This window comes from Palaemon carinicauda, chromosome 39 (assembly GCF_036898095.1).
Source record: "Palaemon carinicauda isolate YSFRI2023 chromosome 39, ASM3689809v2, whole genome shotgun sequence".
Taxonomy (NCBI): Eukaryota; Metazoa; Arthropoda; class Malacostraca; order Decapoda; family Palaemonidae; genus Palaemon; species Palaemon carinicauda.
This window is the reverse complement of record NC_090763.1, coordinates 21,473,251-21,489,974: the sequence shown is the minus strand read 5'-3', so window position 1 is coordinate 21,489,974 and position 16,724 is coordinate 21,473,251. Positions and strand designations below refer to the sequence as shown.

The following is a 16,724-nucleotide window of genomic DNA, read 5'->3' as shown; positions in this document are numbered from 1 at the left end:
CTCTTGCCTTTTTTTCGTGCGACTATGCTCTTGGTGCTGAGCGGTCGCACCTGCAGTTTTGCTCAAGGGGCTGGGCAACTGCAGGAGCCCCTCTTCGGAGGATTGCTCCTTTTAGGTCACTGGCTGACCAGTCTCTTCTACGAAGTGTTTCTCTTTCGTTCGCGAGAGAGTACACTCATAGAGACTCCTCTTCGGAAGATTCTTCTGCTGCTGTTGCTATTGGCCTCCTTCGCCGTAAGGCTCACCGTCCGCCTCGTCGTAAGGGCCTCTCATCTCCCTATAAGGGTGCTAAGAGGCGCCTTTTTGAATCTCCGTATGCAACCTACAACTCCATCTTCTTGATCTTCCGCCCCTGGTGCAGATGGACAGCAGTCTGACCTCGTCTTCCGACAGGCAACGGTCTTCCCGACGGACAACGGTCTTCCCGACGGACAACGGTCTTCCGACGGACAGCAGTCTCCCGGCGGACAGACAACGGTCTTCCGACGGACAACGATCCCTTCGGGGCAAAGGGTTGCCTCCCACGGGGGTTCTTCCCTTGCGTGTCAGGGTTCCCCTGCGCACCCTTCTGCTCTCCTGCTCCTGCTCAGTGTTAGCGCACAGGCGCTCTCCTGCTCATCGACGGCTTCACCCCCGGCTTCTTCAGTCGATCCTTTCTTGTAAGAAAGTATCTGAGACGGGAGTTCCGTAGTCGACCTCTCAGCCCTGATCAAGTTTGTCGAACAAACTTCGTCCAGCGTGGAACAGCAGAATCGATCAGACTGGTAACGAGGCGACAGGACTCCTTAGGCCCTGGATGGGAAGGACGGGTATTTTCAGTTTCCATTCCATCCATCTTCCAGGAAGCTCGTGGAATTGAGCCTAGACTGCAGGTATTCCTGCTTAAGATGCAGTGTGGCGATCCCGCCGTGGCATCGCAGGTTTTTTTCCCCAGAGAACTCTCTCTGCTTTCTTCATGGCCGCTCAGGTGCAGGCTTCTGCCTCCTTCGCCTTTTGGAGGTCTGGTCAACTCCGGTAGGTCGGGTTCGACCTTCTTCAGCGCCGGGACAAGCTTCCGGATGCTTACCATGAGTGGGGGTTCATGGTCTTTTGCTAGGAGCCTTCTCTTCTTCTGCCTCAACATCTGGAGTATCTAGCCATGATATTGAGTCAACGGCCTTACCACGTTGGAAACCCCGCTTCTCGTCCGTCCAGCGAGGTTAAGCAACGTCGGTTCTGGTCGGTACTTGGATGGGTGACCACCTGGGGACGCCAGATTCTGTTGCCACCTCCTCCGAGCCTTCCCTTCAGTTGACTGTGGCAAGGCTGAGGAGAGTCGCAGTACCTGTTCTCAGTCAAGCAGAGCTTTCAGCCCTACCTTGGAATGTTTCCTAGTTCTCTTTTCCTCATTGACCCGTCTATAGTTCCGAACGGTCGCCTCAGGATAAGTTCCATGTGGGGCGGTCCAAGTTCCGGTGGTTTCAAAGCAACGATTAACCGGACTTTCTGGCCCCATGGGACCAGCGGAACGTTTAGACCTGCAATGGGTGTTGTCCTATGGAACCTCTTGATGGGAGTGGATATTCTCGTCCTTTCCCCACATTTTTTATGCTGTTCTCGGACTCGTCAAAGAAAAGGGGGGGGGGGGGGGCATGTTCCGGTCCAGGCCTATGGTCAGGACCTGAAGGATACCTCTCCATCATTCAGGCAGGCTTAGGGGCCATAGTCTTGCCCCTCTACAGATCCTACAGCTCCTGCCGAGTCGCTCCGTGCTCTACGACTTCATGGTACTGATGTGTTCTAACCAGCAAGGGACGCATTTTCACACCTTCGCATCTTGCAGTAGAGATACCGAGATGATTTGAGATACTCTCAATACCGCCATCGGCTCTCTCATTCCAGGCAGAGGAATTTTCTCTCCGACTATCCGAGCAGATCCTTGTAGAGAGAGTGTACATGGGGGTCATTGGCCTTGAGTATCCAGCAAGTCCTGGTCTGGGGGACCTGATCGCGACAGCTTGGAACCTCAAGCTTCCGCTGTTCTTCCCCCGTCTTAGGTCTCCTGCTCACTCTGGCCGCGGCCAGTGTGTAAGCAATCTTCTTGGTCTCGTACGACTCCGCCTTTTCTAAGGAATAGGGGAAGGCAACATTCAGGTTCGCTCCTGAGTTGTTGGCTAGACTCAGAATCTTGGGGTCCCGGCCCTTCGGTCCAATTCCTTCAAGATTTCGAGTCACCATTCTGTATCTGATGTCCCAAAACCTTCTCCTTCTTGCCAGTAAAGGAATCGAGAGGTTAGCTTTGGGAACAGCTGCAGTTTGTCCTCAGTTGCAGCCGGTTTGGGAGCACAAGAAGGACACGGGGGAGAGTCGCCAGTATACCTCTTCAGCTCGGACTCAAGGACATTCATCTCGACCTGAATCCAGACCCTCCCCCGTCACGTCGCCCTACAGCACGATGTCGGATACATCGCAACGTCCCTCGCCTTCGAGTAATACTACTCTGTGACGCAGGTGCTACAAGCTGGAGTCTGGAAGCGTCCAATGACCTTCGCAGCCCGCTTCCTGCAGGGCGTGACCCACAGGAGTATCGATACGTTTCTATCGCTCTGTGGTGGCCACACAACAGCTGGTCTAACCTCAGGCTCCTTTTTGGACAGGTAGCAGAAGGTTGAGGGCATTGTTATCAGGTTTTAGTCTGCATGAACGAAAGAAGTATGTCTGGCCCTTACTTCTTTCTTCATCATCCCCTCTACTGGGAAGCAGCATCCTGGTCCCTGCATAGCTGACCTCAAACCTCTGCAGGTAAACCATGATTCCTTGTGTTCCGAGTATTGAGTCAATACTGTCGCGTCCCCCATACCCTGACGAGGTGGTATTGGGAACGTCCTAACCCAGAGTTCCTTCTGGAACTCCAGGTCAACTGCCTAGGACGGGTTACACTTCTTCCTTCACACACAAGCTTATGTAGGCCACATGGTTCCTTGCGGAGCAAGGAACTTGTGAGGTGCAGGGACTCCTTTTCTCGAGTGCGACTCACTCGGATTCTGAGTCCCCGGGTAAAGCCAAAGCCAGTATGGCTGGGGACTTTCCACCCTACCTTAAGGGGTAAGTCACCCAATGTAAATAGCGTGGTTTGTATTTCGGTTACGGAACAAATGACAAATTCGAAGATAATTTGTATTTTTCCTAACCATACAAACCTTAGCTATTTACACATATTTGCCCGCCAGCCCTGTCCCCCAAGACAAGTCCTACCTCTAAGTGAAAGTGAGCTTCACCAGTGTGTGAGGGGGGGGGGAGGGGTAGCTAGCTACCACTCCCCTACCCCCCCCGCTAACTAGCGCGGGGGTAATACACCCTCGTTAAATTCTAATGGCTCGCCATTTCAGCTGCGCTAAAAGGTAAACCCAATGTAAATAGCTAAGGTTTGTATGGTTAGGAAAAATACAAATTATCTTCGAATTTGTCATATTTACAATTTTCTTCCAGAGAACAAGTTTATGAGTATCGACTCATAAATTTTTAAATAAATTAAAATATGGTTCAGATTGTCTGTAGTGTGCCTAAACAAAGCTTTCAGTCTTTTACCATTATCAGTTTGTGACTTTAAAATGATGCCGCTTGGAAATGAAATGTCCTCTTTAGTGCCAGTTGTCCTTTTTTCACCATGTGGACAATGATAACATCTGCATATTTTGTGAATAGGTTTCCCTTCTATGCATATTCTTATGAGCTTGTTTAGTATCACAAAAAATAACTTAATTTTTCTTTTAGTACTCATAGCATCAGGCACCTGTTCATTTCTTTAAAAAGAAGAGAAGCCTTTATCAGGACCATTTAACTGTTACAATTCCAAGCCTTATACATTTTGATACCTGCCTGTTTGGCAAAATAAGTTAGTGTAAGGCAATACCAGGTGATACTTCTTAGGATCATGATTCATAGATTTTTTTATGTATTTGTTAAAATTTTTTTAAAGCATTTAGTTCAAGGTGCCGAGATTTTTACGAGTCCATGTAGTATATGGCAACTTGAAAGCCAACTCATTGACTATTACTAACCACCCTAGTGTTACGGTAGATTTGGAAGAAGGGGTTTCAGCAGTACCACTTCAATTTATCATCCCACACTCAGGGTCATCGTTTCCTTTACATCTTGTATCTACCTTATGTCTTTCTACAAAAGTGTCTTTAGAGCTCAAGCATTTAAGGATATCATAGCTTCAGCAAATGCTCCTTCCTTGCACTTGGTCAAACAATATAGTTATACTGTTGCTGGGTTGGTGTACACCATCAGATTTTCTATGGTTTTTTTCCTAAGTTTAGTATGGAACCCTATACCTACCTTTCAAAGTTGTATACCGTGGTGTGTGTGTATGTTTCATTACCAATATGAATATTGGCTTTGCTGGCATCTCATCATGATAGTGCTGGATGAGATAGGGCTGGCTTGTGTTAAAAGGGGTTTAGGTAACCTCATACCTTGATGGGGTAAATCACAAGTTTTACACACTTGCCTAACAGACTCTATGCACGAGTTAAACATCAAAATCAAGTCTTCAACTCTTTTAAATTGTTCCTATATGAATTGAAACTATCATCCTTTAATAGGTTCAGGATTTCAGAAGGGCTGTTAAACTTTTAACATGGTAGTAGTAGTAGTTACGGGCTGGTGAAGGATGAGCCCGCCCACTTGATAATCGACTCTGCACTCACTTTTGATTTTGGCTGCAAGCAGTACATATGTACTCTTGCTGCCTTTTTAGTTGCAACTATTTTAATATTTTTTTTTTTTTAGAAGAAAGGGATAAGTGTGCAGACACTCATATTCAACGAATAGATTAAAGGTAGAAAACAAGGATATGCAGTAGTTGTCCAGATACAAGTACTGTAACTGTAAATGTGACAGGTTTCTATGCAAACCTATTGCCATTATCCACATCATCCTGTTGTGCAGCATGACTGTTTACTGTAATTCCCTCACAAGTGTGGCCTTATAACAACAAGGATAATGAGAACCTAAGGAAATTGGCATTCCTTGGATATTGCTAGTGCTTTATTGGTGGAAGGAGGTTTTGCTGCCGCCAAGTGTGTAAAGGTAAGAGTGCTACACTTCTGCCCTGCAGTGTCTTTCCAATCCTCCTGGGATGCCTGAGGGCATAAGAGCTGGTAGTATTTTCTCTGCTTCATTGCAGAGTCCCATCCTTTGGCCTTTTCCCCATTGAAAGTGTTGCCATTGGCTTGCACAACTTAGTAGAAGGTAGACTTCAAATTCCTTCTTTTCCTCTGCCTTGTCTACATTAGATTTTTCTGACACTGCTATGTATAGGAGAACAAGTAAAAAAGATCACCACAGAAGTTAGGAAGACCCATAAATAGGAATCTTGTACGTATATACTGCAACCGATCTCTGTCCTCATACGTACACGTGAAAGAGAGAGTGTGTGCAGTATCAAGAACTCACTGTTATTATTATTATTATTATTATTATTTTTACTACTACTTGCTAAGCTACAACCCTAGTTAGAAAAGAAAGATGCTATAAGCCCAAGAGCTTCAACAGGGAAAATAGCCCAGTGAAGAAAGGAAATAATGATATAAAAAACTACAATAGAAGCAATAAACAATTAAAATAAGAACAGAAAAATCATTCAAATAAATCTTTCTTATATAAACTATTAAAACTTCAAAAAACAAAAGGAAGAGAAATAAGATAGAATAGTGTGCCCGAGCACACCCTCAAGCAAGAGAACCCCACCCCAAGACAGTTGAAGACCACGGCACAGAGGCCATGGCACTGCACAAGACTAGAGAACAATGGTTTGATTTTGGAGTGTCCTCCTAGAAGAGCTGCTTACCATAGCCAAAGTGTCTCCCCCACCCCTACCAAGAGGAAAGCAGCCACTGAAAAATTACATTGCAGTAGTTAATTCCTTGAGCGAAGAAGAACTGTTTGGTAATTTCAGTGTTGTCAGGTGTATGTTACAACTGCTTCCAAGAATGAGCTTTTTCAGGGAAGGACTACCATCTGGTCCCAATTGATCCTGACCCTTCTTTAGAAGAGGAGGATGTTATGCCTCCACTTCTGTCTTCTAACCATTACCCTGACCCTTCCTCTCTTGCGGAGTTGTCTCTTCATGGTCAGATTTTGTCACTGATCCTTTCCTCCCGTTCTCCCACCAGACATGGGGAGACAACGGAAAGACATTCCAAAACGGTGCAAAAACTATCAGTCGGCAGAACTGGGTGAGGAGCCGTCCTTTCTGCAAGTCCTTGGAGTTATCAGGAGGTTAGATGAATTTGATAAACCCCCCAACACCGTACATTGGGAGGAATACTTCTATTGACGGATTCTTTCCACAACCTAACGGTTCGAGACTGAGGTTTGAATTGCCCAGTCCAGTCAGGCAGAAGATACTATCCGGAAGATCGAGCAGGAGGTTTCGGCTCCAAAGGACTCCCTAAGGCGTCAAGGTCATCGCAACTCATTTTGCCCGTACTCTATGAGCAGAGAAGGTTTTATGTGTCTGAAGGAGCATATCCCAATCCTTTACCTATAGATCTTCATGTTGCATTCTTGACCCCTGGGGTCTTGAGTGAAAAATTGGCTATGCAGCTGAAATAGTCTCTAAGGCAGTCTTGCAAGCATGCTTTTGGCTGGATCACTAGTCGGGCGCCATCTCTTAAGTCGCAGTGTCAGAGAATATTTCGGACCCGAAGTCTGAAAACAGTACTGTACAAAGAACTTATGTGGTCAGGGTTAAAGGCATTGGAGTTCTTGTTTCATCAATGTGCTTTTCTCTGTGGCAACTGCATTCTTAAGAGAAGAGATGCAATTGTCACAGAGAAAAGCACATTGATTGAAACAAGAACTCCAATGCCTGTCAGACCACATAAGTTGTCAATAAATATATGCGCCAGATGACTTCCAGAAACTCTTGGCATTGCAATGAGCCCCAATGACATACAGTAATGTCCAACCTTGTTCTTGCCTACAAAGGTTGCAGTAGTTGTCAAGAAGTAAGAGAACAAGCCAGGCTATCTTCTTTAAGAGAGCAGACTTTTCCAAGCAGTCTCAACAGCCACCTGCAAAACCAAGAGCTTTCTCTTCAAAACACCAGCCTCCTCAGCAGCGAATGCTTCCAGAACTGGATCATCCTCACTACCGGAGACAGGACTCGATGCATTCCTTTCGGCATTGGGAGCATCTCAGCCGATGAGGTTGAGGAATGAGAGGCTCACATTAGGGAAGGCTATCACCTCATTTTGCCATGTGTGTGGAGGGGGGATGCTTGGCATGTCAGTGGCAGAACCCTGGGCTATAGAGGTCTTTTGCTCCAGGTATCACATCCCGTAAATGACATGCTGTCCTCCTCTGACTCAGACTCCAATGATCCTGTCATTGTATTCGAAGCGATTTCCAAAATAGCTTTTTCTAGGAGACTGAGGTTCAGTTGATGCTGGGGAAAAAAGGCTATTGAAGAAGCCCTGGAAGGGTCTTCGGACTTCTACAATGACTTGTTCCTAGTGGGAAAGTTGACGGGAGGTTGAAGACCAGTCCAAACTTTCTTAACAAACTTTTTCATCTTCCAGACAGTTCAAGATGGAGTCGCCCAGCTCAGTCCTCCAGGCAATAGAAAGAAATTACTTTCTGCTGTCCATAGACCCATGCATCCAAAGTCAAGAAAGTATCTCCATGCATACGAAGTCCAGAAAGTTTCTGCGGTTTGTATTATGAGAGAAGATATTTTAGTTTTGAGTCCTTTGCTTCTGCCTGTCTACAGTACAGCAAGCCTTCACTCGTCGTTTTACTCTGGTGTCTTCCTGGGAGCATGCCATGGGCATCAGAGACCTGCTGCTTGAATTCTGTCACAATCTTGGAATCAGGATCAATCTCGAGAAGTCAATCCTTAAACCCTAACATCATATACAGTATTTAGGCATGGACATAGATATGGTCCAAGTGCAAGTATTTCCATCAGAAGACCGGCTTTGCGATGCTTAAGTCGCAGAAATATTTCTCCTACAAATTTCTACCAGCACAACAGTGGATGAGGCATCTAGGTCATCTCTCCCCGCTAGAGAAGTCAGTTCCGTTTGGTTTGATGCACCTTTGATTCATCCAGTGGTCCCTGAAATTTCAATGGTTTCAGAAGACAGACTCCTCCAATCTGGTCAGAGTTCATGAGGAAGTCAGGAAGGATCATTACAGCTGGATTCAGAAAGAGAACCTATTGAATATATCCCCACTGTAGGTCTCTCCTCCAGGATTTCTCCTGTTTTAAGACATGTCCTGACAAGGGTGAGGACCACACCTGAGAGACTTAACGTCTCCGAGCTTTAGTTAATGGAGAACATGTCGTTTCACATCAATTACCTAGAGTATTGAGCATTGTTTAACTTCACGGACACCCTTCAGTGTCGCTCGGCAGTGTTGATGAGTGACAATACGACCGTAGTGACTTGCGTCGTCAACAGACAGTGAAGTTTGGTGTCCTGGATTCTTTGCCAACTGGCTGTCAAGATGCATCGGTGGCATTTGTTAATGTAGTATAGCTTTCAGTTTGTTTCATTCTGGGGAAATGCAATGTGATAGAAGACAATTTAAGTTAACTAGGCAAGATAGCAGGCTCAGATAGGTCTTTGAATCCTCTTGTAAAGAGGAAACTTCGATATGTTTGCCTCTCACCTAAACTACAACCTGGAAGTGAACTGCTCACTAGTTCCAGACCCATCAGCAGTGATTGAAGATGCAGTCCAACATTCTTGGGAAAGGCTAGACACTAACGCCTTTTCCCCATTCAACCTCATATGGCGAATCTTGAGCAAAGTCAGGATATCTAAGGATCTTCAAGTAAAATTAGTCACCCCAAAGTGGCTTCATGCAGAATGTTATCCAAACCTTCGAAGGCTTCTTGTAGATGTATACCGAGAGGTGTTGTGTGATTAATGTAATTTAGGATTTGTTCCAACACAAATACTTACCTCGAACTACTTTCTTAGGAGTTACCTGTAATCTCCTCTCTACCGACCAGAGTTTTGTGTAGTATACCCTACACCCGTTTTCTATGGAGGGCTAACCCGGGAGTGAGAGAACGTGCCCCGAGGGTAGCCTTGAGCTAGGTCGAGGTCCGCTTGGGTCCCGTTAGTCAGTAAGTTCTCTGGTCGCGACGTGATACCATACTCTCACGTCGCTCTCGTCTCTCTCGACCCTTTGTGTCCGCCTCGTGTGTCCCGCGTGGTATCTTTGTGCTTATCCCTTGTGTTCTTGCGTGTTCACTACCCTTCCTTGTGCTTCCCAAGTGTATCCCTTTGATTCCCTTTGTTCCTGTGCCTTGTGGTTGTGTGCTATGGAGCAGATCCGCCGTTGTCCTGGGCCTAGAGCCGGAAAGTCGTGTGGAGCGTTCCTTTCCAAGCCCGAAGTAGACCCTCACCCCCTTTGCTCTTCCTGTAGGGGCAGGATGTGCTCGCCATCGGATACGTGCATTGAGTGTGTTAGTTGGAGTGAGATACAGTGGGTGCGTTACGGCACTAAGAAGAAGAAGAAGTCGAAACGATCGCCCAGGAAATATAGTATCTCTTCGCCGTTACCATCACCCAGTGGACGGTCCGACGGGGCTTCTGTCTCGACTTCCCCTACCCAGAGTAGGGGACGAGGTAAGTCCGTTGCGGGGAAAGAGCCGAGGGTTCTTCCCCAGGAGTCTAATGTGTGTGAAGTGGGGGTTGCTGGGACTTCTCAGGCTAGTGGGGGGGCCTGGTAGTGCTGTGTCTGGGGGTTCTGGAGACTCTGCCCTTGTACTTGGGGGGCACGTTTCCTCCGACGACCCCTTGTGGTGTAGTAATGTTGTGCCTGTTTCTTCGCCCGCTTCGTGGGCCTGTGTTTCAGGTTCTTCAGCGGCTGGCGACGCCCAGCTTCGTGGGCCTGTGTTTCAGGTTCTTCAGCGGCTGGCGACGCCCAGAGTAAGTTGGACTCCACGGTAAGTGAGCCCTTCGGGTGGAAGCTCCCTAAAACGCCAGGTAGGTCCCCAATGTGGATGGAAGAGGGCCTGGATACCTGGTTCCCTAGTGTAGGGCGCCAAACCTCTTTTCCAGCTCCTCTGACAGCGGTTCCAGAAACCTTCCTACAACCCTCGACCTCTGGTACGCAGCAAGTCGCAAAGCCCTCCGTAGCCCCCGCTTCTGCCCGTCGTGCGGGTGGTACAGTTTCGTCGGGCTCTTCGGATGGTGGGGCTTCGTTCTCTTCAGAAGAGGAAACCAGGAGGAGACATCGGCGCCGGAGGGAGCGGTCCAGGAGCAGGCGTTCCCGCTCAAGATCCCGTTCGAGGTTCAGTAGGAGACGGTCCCGCTCTCCACGGAGGAAGTACAGGAGGAGTAGGTCCCCCGATGGTGATTGGGTCTTCGTTCCCCGTAAGTCTGAATTGCAGCGTTCCCCGGACCGGCAGTCCAGGGATTTCTCGCCACGAAGGCCATCCTCCAGACGCAGATATGATCCTCGCAGGGAGAAATGCGAGAAGGCCGCTTCAGGCAGGCGTAAGGCCGCGAAGCTTCCGGTTCACCCCGCCCAGCGGGGGGAACCGTGCTTCCTCACGGGCAGCCTGGCCGAATCAGCACAGCTGGTTCGGCCGTCGGACTTAAAGGAACGGTTCCCTCCGTCGGGTCAACCCACGGGATCCGTGTCCTCGTCCCCCAGAGAGAATACACGAACGGTAGTCCTCGCCGGCACAGCGATGCCAGTTCTGACCCCCGAACCTGGTGCGGAGGTTCCCGCCGGGGAAGACTGGTACCACCGCAGGGGAGTGCCTGTTATTCCAGAACCGAAGCGCCCGGTGGGAGTGCCCGGTGACCCGGCTCCTCGGGATCAGGCCGAAGGTTCTGCGGACGGTAGAGAAGGTTCCCCGACCGAGGACTCGGCCTATCGGAAGGTTATAGGCCTGATTCGAAGGCATCATAGGATTGAAGTACCGGTTCCAACCGATGAGGACTACTGGAGGTCCAGCCTGACCCGCTTGATGCAGGCACCCGTCCAACAGAAAACCTCCCTGCCGTGCCTGTGGCCTGAGATCTCGTCCTGGGACGGGCTCATGTCGATAGAGTTAATGCAATGCCGAAGCTCCCAAAACGCAGAGCTCCTCGAAGTTGCTCCAAGGGCTCAAGGCACAGAGTAGGTTTTATGTGCCAGAGGGACAACGACCGGGAGCCTGCAAGGTGGAGCCTGCCCTCGACGTTCTGGGACAGGGTGCCATGGAGGACAGAGCCTCTTCAGCCCCGATTTGCTTTTCGCAGTCGGAGGCTGCGATGATGGAGGAGACGTCGAAAGACTTGGTGCACGTCTCCTCTTGGTTGGACTGGTGGGCTTCCACACTGGTAGGTGTTCAAGCCACATATGACTTGACGGACCCGGAACAGCAAAGCCTCCTGAGGGAACTTATCATCTCCGGGGGCAAGACCCTGAAGTTCCTCACGTATCAGTCCCTTGCCATGTCAGCGAATTGGGTTCTTCGCAAAAGGGACACTATTCTGGCCAAGCTTTCCCGGAAGGTCCCAGACAGGGAGGCGAGGGCCATGAGGAGCCTTCCTGTGTGGGGTGACTCCTTGTTCCCCTTGAAAGAGCTAGAAGAGATCATGAAAAAGGTGGCTAAACGAAAAGAAGTGAACGCTCCCAGGCCTCAACCGGTAAGGAGGCCCCCCTACAAGAGATCAGCATCAGACGGTCCCTCCACTTCTCAGGCCCCGCCTAACCTAACGAGGAGAGAAGCCCCTTCTTCCTCGTGGGCTTCAGCGCCTCAGCCCCCCCGTAGAGGAGCTCCAGCAGCGTCGGCCTCGTTTAGAACAGGGTATTCTGCCTCCAGGAGAGGCCGTTCAGGCCACTCCTCCAGGAGGAGGTAGAGTGGGAGGCCCCCTACTCCTGCCTAAGCCTCAGGTTGGGGGATGCCTCAGACTACATTGGCAAGCATGGAGGGCTCACGGAGCAGAGCCCTGGACAGTATCCGTACTGAAGGAGGGGTACAGGCTACCGTTCTTAACGGAGCCCCCGCCTTTAATTCCGGCCAGCCTGTCGGAGTGGCTGGCACCCAAGGACCCGTTGAAGAGGGCGGCTCTTCAAGAAGAGGTGTCCACGATGTTGGAGAAGGGCGCCATGGAGGAGGTCCTGCACCCAGGGCCAGGTTTCTAAAGCCGCCTGTTCCTGGTAGAAAAGGCGACGGGGGGGGGGGTGGGGGGGGGGTGGAGACCGGTGATAGACCTGTCAGCTCTCAACAAGATTTCAAAATGGACACTCCGAAGTCAGTCTTGCTGTCCTTGAGGGAGAAAGACTACATGATGACCATAGACCTCAAGGACGCATACTTCCAAATTCCGTTCCATCCCTCAAGTCGGAAGTTTCTCCGGGTGAAATGGGGTACCCAGATCCTGCAATTCAAGACCCTCTGCTTCGGGTTGTCGACAGCTCCCCAGGTATTCACGAGAGTCTTCACGACAGTCTCGGTGTGGGCTCACGAGCGGGGCATTCGCCTCATCCGGTACCTGGACGACTGGTTGCTTCTTTCCTCCTCAGAGGACGTTTTCAAGGAGCAGAGTATAAAACTTCTCCAGTTTTGCAAGGGTCTGGGTATCATGATCAACCCAGAAAAATCGAACCTATCTCCCTCCACCAGAATGACCTATTTGAGGATGACACTGGATTCCCTACTAGTGAAAGCTTTTCCGTCAGAGGAGCGGGTAAGCAATCTTATGAAGATCCTTCTTCCTTTTCTGTCGGGGCAACCCAGGAGGGCGAAGGACTGGCAAAGGCTAATAGGTCATCTGGTGTCGTTGGAGAAACTGGTTTCCCAGGGGAGACTCAGACTCAGGGCCGTCCAATGGAACCTGAAGAACTTCTGGAACCAACTGGACTCGCCCCAGAAATTAATTCCAGTCCTGCCAAACACAATACCCTCCCTGGAATGGTGGCATTGCCGGTCGAACTCGCTCAAGGGGATGCCCTTCGCGACCGAACCTCCCGAGTTGCTCCTATTCACAGACGCCTTCAACAAGGGATGGGGAGCCTATCTCCTCAATGGGACGGCGAGAGGAACCTGGATGGACGGGGAGAAAGGCCTACACATCAATGTCCTAGAGTTGAAGGCAGTCCAGAAAGCTTGCCTGCACTTCATCGATCTACTAAGGGGAAACACTGTGGCGTTGATGTGCGACAACGCCACAGTGGTAGCGTACATAAAGAAGCAAGGAGGCCTAAAATCAAGGGAGTTGTGCGATCTCGCCCTAGAGATCCTAGATTGGGCGGAAGTGAACCAGATAGTGTTATTGGCAAGGTTCATCCCCGGGAAAAAGAACGTCCTAGCCGACGGTCTCAGCAGGATGGGTCAGATAGTAGGAACAGAATGGTCCCTCCTCCCAGAAGTAGCCAGGCTCATCATTCAACGGTGGGGTTCCCCGGTGATGGACCTCTTTGCAACCAAACTGAACGCACAACTCCCCGTGTATTGTTCTCCTGTCCCAGACCCAAAGGCAGTCTTGGAGGATGCCTTTCAGCACAAGTGGGACAACCTAGACGTGTACGCTTTTCCCCCCTTCACGTTGATCAGGCAAGTGCTCAACAGAGTAAGGGCTGGCCGGACCTTAAGGATGACTTTGGTAGCGCCCTGGTGGCCGGAGAGAGAGTGGTTCGCAGACCTAAAAGACCTGACGAACCATCCTCCGTGGCCACTCCCCGACAGGCCAGATCTTCTACAACAGCCACACTTTCCCAGGTTCCACGACAACCCACAGTCTCTACGCCTTCACGCCTGGAAACTATCGAGCGCCTCCTGAAGAAGGAAGGATATTCGTCAGGAACGGCTAAGAGGATGTCGCGATACCTGAGAAGGTCGTCGGCAGCGGTCTACCAAGCGAAGTGGGCCTCTTTCACGAAGTGGTGCGCTTCGAAGCGCATAAAACCCCTCAAAGCCTCAGTACCAGATATCGCAGACTTTCTAGTATATCTCAGAGACAAGATAGGGATGTCACTCCCAGCTATAAAAGGAGTACGAGCAGCCTTGGGTCAAGTCTTCCTTCTGAAGGACATCGACCTGGGCTCCTCTAGACACATCTCTATGCTTGTCAGGAGTTTTGAACAGTCCTGCCTCTCTCAAACTGTTAGGGTGCCTCAGTGGGACTTAGCTAGGGTCCTGAAGATGTTAAGTAGCCCCCCGTTCGAACCAATGAAGGATATTGTAGACAGGGATCTCACTCTCAAGACAGTCTTTTAGTTGGCCTTTGCCTCTGCGAAAAGGGTAGGTGAGATTCATGGGCTGTCTTATGACGTCTCTCATTCGAAGGGGTGGAAAGAGATATCTTTCAAGTTTGTCCCTTCATTCGTGGTGAAAACCCAGAACCCAGCAGTCTGGGATCCTAAATTCGAGGGGTTCTCTCTGTCAGCTATTCCTAGGACTGGGAATCCTGAGGATTTGAGGTTATGCCCTGTCCGTGCCATTAGAAAATACCTTGAGAGGACTGCACATCTCCGGCCAGGCATCAAGAGCCTTTTCGTCTCCACAGGTGTTACAAAGAAGCAGGTATCGAAGAATACCATATCCTTTTGGTTGAGACAAGTTATTGCCAGGGCCTACAAGGAGGAGGGACTAGCCTTGCCAGGTACTCCCAAGCCCCATGACATCAGAGGTCTGAGCACTTCCTTAGCCTTTGAGAAGAACATGGCAGTGGGCCAGATCCTTCGAGCGGGCACCTGGTCGAACCAGTCGACCTTTACTGCCCATTACCTCAAGGATTACTCAAGAAGGTCCTTAGACGGGTTCTCCATTGGGACAGTCATCTCCGTGCTCCAAGTGATTTAACGGTAAAGCCCCAGGCACAATCGTGGATAGCAAAACCAGGAGACACAGGTTCGTTCCTTTTCACCCTAATCCCCGTTTCCTATCCCTATCGGAGATAACCACACTTATGTAATCATTGAAGAACACGTCTCTGCAACTTTGTTACTGGACTCAACATCAGAAGATTTTTCAAAGGGTGAGTACTTAGACACTAACGTGAGCTCTTTGTGTAGTGTACCCTACCGTCCATTTCCCAGGTTGTTTTTTTTTAGAACCTAGTTCATATCTAGGCTTCTTGGCATCCGCTTTGCTGGGTCTGAAGGTCAGGAAGCCACTCCCACCTCCTAAAGTGTAAGTCTCCTAAGAAAGTAGTTCGAGGCAAGTATTTGTGTTGGAACAAATAAAAAATTTTTAAGTAATTTTTATTTTTCCTAACATACGTACCGAGAACTACTTTCGGGTAATGGCCCTCCCTACCTTCCCCGAGTGCCTTTCTGCCCTTGCAGGGACTTTTTGCAACATCCGAGGAACTTACTGACTAACGGGACCCAAGCGGACCTCGACCTAGCTCAAGGCTACCCTCGGGGGACGTTCTCTCACTCCCGGGTTAGCCCTCCATAGAAAACGGGTGTAGGGTATACTACACAAAACTCTGGTCGGTAGAGAGGAGATTACAGGTAACTCCTAAGAAAGTAGTTCTCGTTAAGTATGTTAGGAAAAATAAAAATTACTTAAAATTTTTGATATTTTTTATAATTCATCTTGGAAAACACTGCCACAGTGATGAGGAAGGCAGATGTTTACACCTGAAGGAGTTGTCAGGTAGCTGTTGTCCAGGAAGGGTGTTTGCCCCGGGGCTCCAAAGGACTTTTCCTGCTATTTTCCTTGTTGGTTAGCGAGTTTTAACTCGGTCATCCATAACTCCGTCAAAGGGAGCTTGTAAGTTGAGTTTAACTACAAGAGGTAAGAGTTTGGCCATTGCTTCTCAGTCAGTCACATGGCAAGAGGTTCCACACAGCAGTGTCTTGCCCATCTCTTCATGGTTAGAGGTTATCCAGCGTCTCCTCCATGAGAAGAGATTTTCAAGGTCAACTGCAAAGCAATTTTCCAGGCACAGTATCTCCATTAATTCTCCTCAGTAATCTACAAGGCATAGTGGTCCCTCTTCTGTGATTGGTGCCTTGAAAGAAACATTGCTCTGCTTGAGGCCACTATTCCCTTAATTGCGGACTTCTTAGTTTTCCTACGGGATGAGAAACTTCTCTCAGTCATGGCGGTGAAAGTCTAATGCTCAACTTTACGCCAGGTGTTTCGACTGAAGGATATTGATCTTTCCTTATTGTGGGGAATGTCGGCTTTGACGAGGAGTTTCAAACATGTTTACCCACCTCATGAAATCGACTCCCAACTTGAAGTGCAATCAAGGTTCTTCAGTCCAGTAAGATTGCACTCCATGAACCCTTAAGTAAAGTGAACTCTGTGAATTCTTGTACTTAGTTTTACTTTTCATTAGGTGGAGGAAACTGTCATTTTCCTATCTACTGGATTCTGTTGCAAAACCAATATTCATCCATTAGTGACAATCTATGACATATTGATATTAATATTTCCATATCCTTTCTCAGGGAGGTAAAGATGACATGGATGATCTGTTACTCTGTCCTGTATGAACAGTGCCTCTTTACTCAAAGTGTAGTTTTTATTGTCCTCAAAATACAGAATCTTATCATCAGTACTGGAAGGACAAAGAAGAAAGTAACCAAGAACACCATATCTTTCAGGCTTCGGGAAACCATCACGGGATCATGCAAATCTCGGGGAGATACATCTATGTCTTCTGCTCCCAAAGCCCATGATGGCAGAGGAATTTCTGCCACAATGGCTTCCCGTAAATAACATTTAGTGGCACAAGTTCATATAGCTGATGTTTAGAAGA

General features: G+C 48.9%; 1 protein-coding gene and 1 pseudogene across 1 annotated transcript in view; both read left to right on the top strand.

The window, feature by feature from the left end:
* LOC137631068 (ADAM 17-like protease) overlaps nucleotides 1–16,724 on the top strand; it is a 299,072-nt gene that overhangs the window by 265,690 nt on the left and 16,658 nt on the right. The gene's annotated exons all lie outside the window — the stretch shown is intronic.
* On the top strand, nucleotides 1,149–1,267 carry LOC137631504 (5S ribosomal RNA; annotated as a pseudogene).